Source organism: Pan troglodytes, chromosome 10 (genome assembly GCF_028858775.2).
Source record: "Pan troglodytes isolate AG18354 chromosome 10, NHGRI_mPanTro3-v2.0_pri, whole genome shotgun sequence".
NCBI classification, from domain to species: Eukaryota; Metazoa; Chordata; class Mammalia; order Primates; family Hominidae; genus Pan; species Pan troglodytes.
The window spans coordinates 39,954,175-39,966,386 of NC_072408.2; positions in this window are offsets into that span (position 1 = coordinate 39,954,175).

The following is a 12,212-nucleotide window of genomic DNA, read 5'->3' on the forward strand; positions in this document are numbered from 1 at the left end:
TAGTCTCTAATGACCTTTTTTTTTCTTTTACAGTTGAGTCTCACTCTGTTGTTCAGGCAGGAGTGCAGTGACCCAAACATAGCTTACTGCAGCAATCCTCCTGCCCCATCCTCCCAAGTAGCTGGAACTATGGGTACATGCCACAGCACCCAACCAAGTTTTTTTCACTTTTTATTTTTTTGAGATAGAGTTTCACTATTGTCCCCCAGGCTGCAGAGCAACAGCATGATCTCAGCTCACCGTAACCTCTGCCTCCCAGGTTCAAGTGATTCTCCTGCCTGGGCCTCCTGAGTAGCTGGGATTACAGGCACCCGTCACCACGCGCAGATAATTTTTGTATTTTTAGTAGAGATGGGGTTTCACCATGTTGGCTAGGTTGATCTCGAACTCCTGACCTCAGGTGATCCACCCTCCTCAGCCTCCCAAATTGCTGGGATTACAGGTGTGAGCCACCACACCCAGCCCCCCAGCCAAGTTTTTTATTTTTGTAGAGACCATTGGGCACTATTTTTCCCCAGTCTGGTCTCAAACTCCTGGACTCAAGTGATCATCTTGCCTCAGTCTTCCAAGTCACAGGGATTACAGGTGTGAGCCACTATGCCCAACTCTAATTATCATTTCTCATTAAAGAAACCAAGATTCTTGAAGAAGTATGTGGAGACTGCTGGATGCTGGGGAAATGGTAAGATCAATGGATTGCAGTGAACGTGAAGGACACAAATTGTTGAGGTGGCATGGTTGAGTAAGTGAGCTAAAAGGAGATTATTGGAGATTTGGGGTTGAAATTTCTAAGATGGTACAGTTTTTGGTGATGCTAAGGTCTAAGTCGAGGCCAAGGCAGGCGGATCATCTAAGGTCAGGAGTTCGAGACCAGCCTGGCCAAGATGGTGAACCCTGTCTCTACTAAAAATATAAAAATTAGTTGGGCGTGGTGGCAGGTGCCTGTAAGCTACTCAGGATGCTGAGGCAAGAGAATCGCTTGAACCTGGAAGACGGAGGTTGCAGTGAACTGAGAGTGTGCCACTGCACTTCAGCCTGGGCAAGAGTGAGACTCTGTCTCAAAAAAGAAAGAAAACAAAAGGAAAATTAAAGAAAAGGAAAAGAAAAGAGAGAGGGGGAAGGAAGAAAGAAAGAGAGAGGAAAGCAAGAGGCCAGGTGCTGTGGCTCACGCCTGTAATCCCAGCGCTTTGGGAGGCCGAGGTGGGTGGATCACGAGGCCAGGAGATCGAGACCATCCTGGCTAACATGGCGAAACCCCGTCTCTACTAAAAATACAAAAAATTAGCCAGGCGTGGCAGAGGGCGCCTGTAGTCCCAGCTACTCGGGAGGCTGAAGCAGGAGAATGGCATGAACCTGGGAGGCGGAGCTTGCAGTGAGCCGAGGTGGTGCCACTGCACTCCAGCCTGGGTGACAGAGCCAGACTCCGTCTCAAAAAAAGAAAGAGAGAAAGAAAGAGGGTCTTGCTATGTTGCCCAGGCTGATCTCAAACTCCTGTCCTCAAGTAATCCTCTGCCTCGGCCTCCCAAAGTGTTGGGATTACAGGCATGAGCCACCTGGCCTGCATCTGATTTATCTTTGAAACATCCAGGGACTAGTAAAATTGGTGCACCCAGACCAATTTTTTTTTTTTTTTTTTTTGAGACAGAATTTTGCACTTGTTGCCCAGGCTGGAGTGCAATGGCGCGATCTTGGCTCACTGCAACCTCAGCCAAGGAATTCGGGCAGCCTCTAGAAGCTGAAAAGGGAAGGAAATAGATTCTCCCCTAGGGCGTCCAGAAGGAACCCATCTTCACCAACACCTTGTAGTCCTGTAAGGCCCGTTTCAGATTCTGACCTCTAGAACTATAAGATAATAAAACTGGCCGGGCACAGTGGCTTACGCCTGTAATCCCAGCACTTTGGGAGGCCGAGGCGGGTGGATCACGAGGTCAAGAGATCGAGACCATCCTGGACAACATGGTGAAACCCGTCTCTACTAAAAAAATACAAAAAATTAGCCGGGTGTGGTGGTGTGCACCTGTAATCCCAGCTACTTGGGAGGCTGAGGCAGGAGAATCACTTGAACCCGGGAGGCGGAGGTTGCAGTGAGCTGAGATCACACCATTGCACTCCAGCCTGGGCAAAAAGAGCAAAACTCTGTCTCAAAAAAATAAAAATAAAATAAATAATAATAATAATAAAACTGAGTTTGTGGTAATTTGTTACAGCACCGAGAGGAAACAAATACAACTGCCTGCCACCTGCATCCTTCCCATGCGCCCCCATACATGCATGCATGCATGCATTCATTCATTCAGTGTTATGTGTTGCTCCAAACACTGAGGACACAGGAGAACAAGAGACAGGTTTCTGCCTTCAAGGGGCTTACATTCTAGAGAGTGCAGACAGCCAATGAACAACTCAGGAAATAACTTCAGTAGTAAGTGGCATGAAGAAAACGAAACAAGGTACTGGGAAAGTGACCACTGCTGCTCACCTGGAGGAGTTAATTTAGACAGAGTGGTCAAGACGGGGGGTCTCCGAGGCAGTGTCATTTGCACTAAGCTTTAAATAAGAAGGAGCCAGTTTTGTGTTGACCTGAAAGAAGAGCATTCCTGGCAGAGCAACTAGTGAGGGGATAAGGTCTGAAGGAAGAATGAGCTTGGAGGGTCTGAGGAACAGAAAGGAGGCCAGTGTGGTGGAACAGAAAGAATCATGGGGAGGCCATGGCAGAGGAGGTGGTTAGAGAGGAAGGGAGGGGCCAGACCATGCAGGGGCATATATACCACAGTAAGGAGTGTACATTTTAATTACAGAGTGAAGCTTAAGAATTTCAGTGGGGGAGTGATGAGATTGTATTTTTTTTTTTTTTTTTGAGACAGAGTCTTGCTCTGTCGCCCAGGCTGGAGTACAGTGGCTTGATCTTGGCTCACTGTAATCTCCGCCTCCTGGGTTCAAGCAATTCTCTTGTCTCAGCATCCTAAGTAGCTGGGATTACAGACAAGTGCCACCACACCTGGCAAATTTTTGTATTTTTAGTAGAGACGGGGTTTCACCATGTTGTCCAGGATGGTCTCGATCTCTTGACTTCATAATCCACCGCACTGGTCTTGGCCTCCCAAAGTGTTTGGATTACAGGCATAAGCCACTGCACCTGGCCGTTTTTTTTTTGTTGTTTTTTGTTGTTGTTGTTGTTTTTTGTTTTTTTTGAGATGGAGTCTAGCTCTGTTGCCCAGGCTGGAGGGCGGTGGTGTGATCTCGGCTCACCACAACCTCCGCCTCCCAGGTTCAAGCGATTTTCCTGCCTCAGCCTCCTGAGTAGCTGGGACTACAGGCATGTGCCACCACACCTGACTAATTTTGTATTTTTAGTAGAGATGGGGTTTCACTATGTTGGCCAGGCTGGTCTCAAACTCCTGACCTCATGATCTACCGCCTTGGCCTCCCAAAGTTCTGGGATTACAGGCGTGAGGCACCACTCCCAGCCCTTTTTTTTTTTTTCTTTTTTAAGAGTCAGGGTCTTGCTCTGTTGCCCAGACTGGAGTGCAGTGGCACTATCTTGGCTCACTGCAGCCTCGACCTCCCAGGCTCAAGGGATCCTCCCACCTCAGCCTCCCCAATAGCTGAGACTACAGTCATACACCACCACACCTGGCTAATTAAAAAAATTTTTTTTGTAGAGACGAGGTTTCACCATGTTGATCAGACTGGTCTGGGACTCCTGGGCTTAAGGGATCCTCCTGCAGCACTGGCATTACAGGTGTGAGCCACTGTACCTGGCAGTGGTTTGCTTTTTAAAATAATCAGCCTTCACTGGGTGTGGTGGCTCATGCCTGTAATCCCAGCACTTTGGGAGGCAGAGGCGGATGGATCACTTGAGGTCAGGAGTTCAAGACCAGCCTGGCCAACATGGTGAGACACCCATCTCTGCTAAAAAAAAAAAAAAAAAAAAAAATCAGCTGGGCGTGGTGGCACATGCCTATAATCCCAGCTACTTGGAGACTAAGGCAGGGGAATCGCTGAACCTGGGAGGTGGAGGTTGCTGTGAGCCAAGATTGCGCCACTGCATTCCAGCCTGGGTGATAGAGTGAGACTCTGTCTCAGAAACTAAACTAAACTAAAACAATCAGTCTTGTTGCTGTGTGGTAAAAGAACTGTGGTGGACAAGAATAGAGGCAAGAAGGCCAGGTAGGAGGCCTCAATATAATCTAGGTGAGAGATAATGGTGGCCTGGACTAGTACCACAGCACTGAAAAAGAAATCTCTCTTCCATTTGTCCTCCAGTCACCCATTTCTTTTCCCTGGAGGCAACAACTGTTAATAGTTTCTTGAGAATCATTCTGGAAATATTCCATGCACGAACATAGCAAATGCACGTGTAATTTTTTTTTTTTTTTTAGACGGAGTCTCGCTCTGTCACCCAGGCTGGAATGCAGTGGCATGATCTTGGCTCATTGCAACCTCCGCCTCCAGGTTCAAGCGATTCTCCTGCCTCAGCCTCCTGAGTAGCTGGGACTACAGGCGTATGCCGCCATGTCCGGCTAATTGTTTGTATGTTTAGTAGAGACGGTTTCACCATGTTAGCCAGGATGGTCTCAACCTCCTGACCTCCTGATCCGCTTGCCTCGGCCTCCCAAAGTGCTGGGATTACATGCCGTAATTGTTTTTTAAGAGGAGAATTTAGAAAGATTACTAGAAAACGGTCGGGCGTGGTGGCTGACGCCTGTAATCCCAGCACTTTGGGAGGCCGAGGCGGGCGGATCACAAGGTCAGGAGATCGAGACCATCCTGGCCAACATGGTGAAACCCTGTCTCTATTAAAAATATAAAAATTAGGCCGGGCACGGTGTTTCACGCCTGTAATCTCAGCACTTTGGGAGGCCGAGGCAGGTGGAGCACAAGGTCAGGAGTTCAAGACCAGCCTGGCCAACATGGTGAAACCCCTTCTCTACTAAAAATACAAAAATTAGCCAGGTGTGGTGGCGGATGCCTGTAATCCCAGCTACTTGAGAGGCTGAGGCAGAGGATTGCTTGAACCCGGGAGGCGGAGGTTGCAGTGAGCCGAGATCACGCAACTGCATTCCAACCTGGGCGACAGAGTGAGACTCTGTCTCCAAAAAAAAAAAAAAAAAATTAGCTGGGCGTGGTGGTGGGTGCCTGTAATCCCAGCTACTCAGGAGGCTGAGGCAGGAGAATGGCGTGAACCCGGGAGGCGGAGGTTGCAGTGAGCCAAGATCGCGCCACTGCACTCAGGCCTGGTGACAGAGCAAGACTCTGTCTCAAAAAAAAAAAAAGAAAAGAAAGATTACTAGAAAATTAGCTGGGCATGGTGGCACATGCCTGCAATCCCAACTACTCGGGGGGCTAAGGCAAGAAGAATCGCTTGAACCCAGGAGGCAGAGGTTGCAGTGAGCTGAGATGGTGCCACTGCTCTTCAGTCTGGCAAGAGTGAGACTCCATCTCAATAAAAAACCCCCAAGAAACAAAAACAAAAAAGAATGATTACTAGAAGTGTATCTTGTTTATAGAGTCATAGAGAGTGTGTTGTGTTTATACAGAAATGATTATCTTTCCTAGATAAAACTGTCCCTAGAGTAGAGGAGCAATTTACTACTCCAGCCCTAATCCTGTGCTGATGAAACAAGCCTTAGTTTTATAGTTTTGTCTCCTGAGTTAACTTCCCGGATAGGAGGGACTATCCCAAGAAAGTGACTGATGTTAGTTGTTTATTTTTTTTTAAATGGAGTCTCGATCTGTCACCCAGGCTGGAGTGCAGTGGTGAGATCTCGGCTGACTGCAACCTCTGCCTCCTGGATTCAAGCAGTTCTCTACCTCAGCCTCCCGAGTAGCTGGGATTACAGGTGCCTGCCACCATGCCCGGCTAATTTTTCGTATTTTTAGTAGAGACGGGGTTTCACTTCTTGGCTAGGCTGGTCTTGAACTCCTGACCTCGTGATCCACCTGCCTCAGCTTCCCAAAGTACTGAGATTACAGGTGTGAGCCACCACGCCCAGCCTGGTTTACCTATTTATTTTGATCGTTATTTTAGAGTGTACTCTTTCTGCTTAAAAGAAACAAGCTGGTCAGGCACAGTGACTCATACCTGTAACCCCAGCACCTTAGGAGGCCGAGGTGGGTGGATCACCTGAGGTCAGGAGTTCAAGACCAGCCTGGCCAACATGGTGGAACCCCCATCTCTACTAAAAATACAAAAAATTAGCCGGGCATGGTGGCACACACCTGTAGTCCCAGCTACTTGGAAGGCCAAGGCAGGAGAATCGCTTGAAGCCAGGAGACAGAGGTTGCAGCAAGTTGAGATTGTGCCATTGCACTCCAGCCTGGAGAACAAGAACAAAACTCCATCTCAAAAAAAAAAAAGAAAAAAAAAAAAAAGAAACCAGTTAACTGTGAAACAGCCTCCGGCAGGTCTTTAGGAGGTATTCCAGAAAAAGGCATGTTATCACAAAAGGTGAGTGTTATTGCCCCTGAAGATCTTCCAGTGGGACAAGATGTGGAGGTGGGAGGCCCAGGCGGGTGGATTGATGATCCCGTCCCTGGGTAGGCCTAGGCTAATGTATGTGTTCATGTCTTAGTTTTCTTTTCCTTTTTTTTTTTTTTTTGAGATGGAGTCTCGCTCTGTCACCCAGGCGAGAGTGCAGTGGCACAATCTCGGCTCACTGCAAGCTCTGCCTCCCGGGTTCACGCCATTCTCCTGCCTCAGCCTTCCGAGTAGCTGGGACTACAGGCGCCTGCCACCACGCCTGGCTAATTTTTTTGTATTTTTAGTAGAGACGGGGGTTTCACTGTGTTAGCCAGGATGGTCTCGATCTCCTGACCTCGTGATCTGCCCACCTCGGCCTCCCAAAGTGCTGGGATTACAGGCGTGAGCCACCGTGCCTGGCCTCTTTTCTTTTGAGAAAAGGTCTTGCTCTGTTGCCCAAGCTGGAGTGCACTGGTGTGATCTCAGCTCACTGTAATGTCTGCCTCTGGGCTCAAGCGATCCTGTCACCTTACCCTTCCGAGTAGCTGGGACGAGAGAGGCACACGCTACCATACCTGGCTAATTTTTTTTTTTTTTTGTAGAGACAGGGGTTTCACCATGTTGCCCAGGCTGGTCTTGAACTCCTGGACTCAAGCAGTCCTCCCATCCTGGCCTTCCCAAAGTGCTGGGATTATAGGCATGAGCTACCGTGCCCGGCCATGTCTTAGTTTTTATTTTTATTTTTTATTTTTTGAGACAGAGTTTTGCTTTGTCACCCAGGCTGGAGTGCAGTTGCGCCATTTCGGCTCACTGGAACCTCTGCCTCCTGGGTTCAAGCGATTATTGTGCTTCAGCCTCCCGAGTAGCTGAGATGACAGGTGCGTGCCACCATGCCTGGCTATTTTTTTGTACTTTAGTAGACACAGGGTTTCACCATGTTGCCCAGGCTGCTCTCGAATTCCTGGCCTCAAGCAATCCACCCACCTTGGTCTCCCAAAGTGCTGGGATTACAGGTGTGAGGCACTGCACCCGGCCCATGTCTTAGTTTTTAATAATTTTTTTTTTTTTTTTTGAGACAGAGTCTTGCTCTGTCGCCAGGCTGGAGTGCAGTGGCAGGATCTCGGCTCACTGCAACCTCTGCCTCCCAGGTTCAAGTGATTCTTCTACCTCAGCCTCCCGAGTAGCTGGGACTATAGACGCACACCACCACGCCCAGCTAATTTTTGTATTTTTAGTAGAGACGGGGTTTCACCATGTTGGCCAGGATGGTCTCAATCTCTTGACCTCGTGATCTGCCTGCCTCGGCCTCCCAAAGTGCTGGAATTACAGGCGTGAGCCACTGCACCCGGCCAAAAAAAATTTTAAGTAAAAAGATCAAGAATTTTTAAAATAGAAAGAAGCTTATAGAATAAAGATATAAAGAAAGAAATATTTTTGTACAGCTGTACAAAGTGTTTGTGTTTTAAACTGTTATTACAAAAGAGTTAAAAAGGTAAAACAGTTGATAAGTCTATAAAGTAAAATAATTATAGTAACCTGGTGCCAGAGGCAGTGGCTCGTGCCTGTAATCCCAGCACTTTCAGAGGCCAAGGTGGGAGGATTGCTTGAGCCCAGAAGTTCAAGACAAGCCTCCCCTGCTAGTTGAGTGAGATCGCGTGTCTACAAAAAAAAAAAAAAAAAAAACAAGAAAAGAAAAGGAAAATTAGCCAAGCATGATGGAGCATGCCTGTAGTCCCAGTACTCAGGAGGCTAAGGCAGGAAGATCCATTAAGCCTGGGAGGTAGAGGCTGTAATGACCCATGATTGTGCCACAGCACTCAAGTGTGGGTGACAAGAGTAAGACCCTGTCTCCAAAAAACAAAGAAAGAAAGAAAGAAAAAGTTACAGTAAGCTAAGGTTAATTTATTATTGAAGAAAAAATATTTAAAACAAATTTGCTGAGCACGGTGGCTCACGCCTGTAATCCCAGCACTTTGGGAAGCCGAGGCAGGCGGATCACGAGGTCAGGAGTTTGAGAGCAGCCTGACAAACATGGTGAAACCCCGTCTCTATTAAAAATACAAAAATTAGCTGGGCATGGTGGCACACTCCTGTAATCCCAGCTACTCCAGGAGACTGATGCAGGAGAATCGCTTGAACCCAGGAGATGGAGGTTGCAGCGAGCCGAGATCGCGCCACTGCACTCCAGCCTGGGCGACAGAGCGAGACTGCATCTCAAAAATAAAAAATAAAATAAATAAATAAATAAATAAATAATAAATAAATTTAATGTAGCCTAAGTGTACAGTCTTTATAAAGTCAATGGTAGTATACAGTTATATCCTAGGCCTTCACATTCACTCACTACTCACTGACTCACCCAGAGCAGCATCTAGTCTGGCAAACTCCATTTATGGTAAGCACCCCATGCAGGTGTACCATTTTTAATCTTTTTTTTTTTTTTTTTGAGACGCAGTCTCACTCTGTCGCCCGGGCTGGAGTGCAGTGGTGTGATCTTGGCTCACTGCAACCTCCGCCTCCTGGGTTCAAGCGATTCTCCTGCCTCAGCCTCCGGAGTAGCTGAGATTACAGCCGCCTGCCACTATGCCTAGCTAATTTTTTGTATTTTTAGTAGAGATGGGGTTTCACCATGTTGGCCAGGCTGGTCTCAAACTCCTGACCTCGTGATTCACCTGTCTCAGCCTCCCAAAGTGTTGGGATTACAGGCGTAAGCCACTGCGCCCGGCCCATTTATTTATTTATTTATTTATTTATTTATTTATTTATTGAGACAGAGTCTCACTCTGTCGCCCAGGCTGGAGTGCAATAGCGCGATTTCGGCTCACTGCAACCTCTGCTTCCCGGGTTCAAGTGATTCTACTGCCTCAGCCTCCCGAGTAGCTGGGATTACAGGCGCCCACCACCACACCCAGCTAATTTTTGTATTTTTTGTAGAGACGGGGTTTCGCCAGCTTGGCCAGGCTGGTGTTGAACTCCTGACCTCAGGTGATCCACCCGCCTCAGCCTCCCAAAGTGCTGGGATTACAGGCATGAGCCATCGTGCCCGGCCCATTTATTTGTATTTTTTGAGACAGAGTCTCGCTCTGTTGCCCAGGCTGGAGTGCTGTAGCGTGATCTCGGCTCAGTGCAACCTCCGCCTCCCGGGTTCAAGCAATTCTCTGCCTCAGCCTCCCAAGTAGCTGGAATTACAGGCGCTCACCACCACAACCAGCTAATTTTTTGTATTTTTAGTAGAGATGGGATTTCACCATGTTGGCCAGGCTGGTCTTGAACTCCTGACCTCGTGATCCACCCGCCTCGGCCTCCCAAAGTGCTAGGATTACTGGCGTGAGCCACTGAGCCCGGCCCATTTTTAATCTTTTATGCCATAGTTTTACTGTTCGTTTCCTTGCTTCCTTCCTTCCTTCCTTCCTTCCTTCCTTCCTTCCTTCCTTCTTTCCTCCCTCCCTCCCTCCCTCTTTCTTTTTTTTCTCAAGATGGAGTCTTGCTTTGTTGCCCAGGCTGGAGTGCAATGGCGCGATCTTGGCTCACTGTAACCTTCGCCTCCAGGGTTAAAGTGATTCTCCTGCCTCAGCCGCACAAGTAGCTGGGACTACAGATACCTGCCACCACGCCTGGCTAATTTCTGTATTTTTAGTAGAGACGGGGTTTCACCATGTTGGTCAGGCTGGTCTTAAACTCCTGGTCTCAAGAAATCAGCCCGCCTCAGCCTCCCAAAGTGTTGGGATTACCAGCATGAGCCACAGTGCCTGGCCTACTGTATCTTTTCTATGTTTAGATACACAAATATCATTATGTTACAATTGCCTACAGCGTTGAGTACAGTAGCATGCTGCATAGGTTGGTAGCCTGGGAGTAATAGACTCTACCATATGGCCTTGGTGTATAGTAGACTATACCATCTAGGTTTGTGTAAGTACACTCTAAGATGTTCATATGACAAAACTGCCTAAGGATGAATTTCTCAGAACATATCCCTGTTCTTGAGGACACATGACTCTATTTACATATGAGAAAAGAAAGCATATGTCCACACAGACTTTGTACACAAATGTTTGTAGCAAGTTTTTTTTCTTTCTTTCTTTTTTTTTTTTTTTTGAGTCTCACTCTGTCACCAGGCTGGAGTGCAGTGGCACGATCTGGGCTCACTGCAACCTCCACCTCCCGGGTTCCGGCAGTTCTCCTGCCTCAGCCTCCCAAGTAGCTGGGATTATGGGCGCCTGCCACCATGCCTGGCTAATTTATATGTTTTTAGTATACACACATATATACTGTGGGATTCCATTTATGTACGATTCTACAATTCTAGAAATGCAAACTAATCTATAGTTGCAGAAAGCAGGTCAGTGGTTGCCTGGGGACAGTGCTGGGAGTGGCAGGATGGTGAGATTACAAAGGAGCAAGAGGCAACTTCTGGGGTGATCTATATGTTAATTATCTTGAGTATGGTGATGGTTTCATGGGTATACACTTGGGTATATGTCAAAACTTCGGCCAGTCGCAGTGGCTCATGCCTGTAATCCCAGCACTTTGGGAGGCGGAGGCAGGCTGATCATGGGGTCAGGAGTTCAAGACCAGCCTGGACAACATGGTGAAGCCCCGTCTCTACTAAAAATACAAAAATTAGTGGGCCTCGTGGCACATGACTGTAATCCCAGCTACTCGGGAGGCTGAGGCAGTATAATTGTTTGAACTTGGGAAGCGGAGGTTGTAGTGAGCCGAGATGGCGCCATTACACTACAGCCTGGGTGACAGAGTGAGAGTCTGTCTCAAAAAAACAAACACAAAACTTTTCAAATTGTACACTTTAAATACCTACAGTGTATTATACTTCAATTATCCTCAATAAATCTGCAAAAAAACACTGATTTTTTTTTAAGACTTACAGAGTAAGACTGGGCCAAAAATAGTAACCACTGCCATTTGTAATGTTGCATTATCTGGCAGATTCTTTTTTTTCTTTTTTTTTGAGACGGAGTCTCGCTCTGTCGCCCAGGCTGGAGTGCAGTGGCGTGATCTCGGCTCACTGCAAGCCCCGCCTCCCGGGTTCACACCATTCTCCTGCCTCAGCCTCCCGAGAAGCTGGGACTACAGGCACCCGCCACCACGCCCGGCTAATTTTTTTTTGTATTTTTTAGTAGAGATGGGGTTTCGCCATGTTAGCCAGGATGGTCTTGATCTCCTGACCTCGTGATCCACCCGCCTCGGACTCCCAAAGTGCTGGTATTACAGGCGTGAGCCACCGCGCCCGGCCTATCTGGCAGGCTCTTTGCAACGTCCTTTGCAAAGATTATTTCATTTAGTTCTCAAAATGTTCTTGTGAAGTGTTTTTAAATTAATTTTTGGAGGTTTAGATAGAGTAACTTACCCAAAGCTACACACAAAGCTACCAAAGAGCGAAGGAAGGATTCAAACTTCGGTCTGTCAGACTCGGAAGCTGGGCTCTTAACTCCTGCACGACACTGCCCTCTATGGTCATCCCGAGGTACTAACATCAATGAGGCCTGGTTTACTACTCATGACATCATCTTTAACTGTAGCCTGAGAAAGTCACCCAATTTTCTTTTTCTTTTTCTTTTTTTTTCCAGAAAGAATTTCGCACTTTCGCCAGGCTGGAGTGCAGTGGCACGATCTTGGCTCACTGCAACCTCCACTTCCAGGTTCAAACTATTCTCCTGCCTCAGCTTCCCAAGTAGCTGGGATTATAGGCGCGTGCCATCACGCCCGGCTAATTTTGTATTTTTTAGTAGAG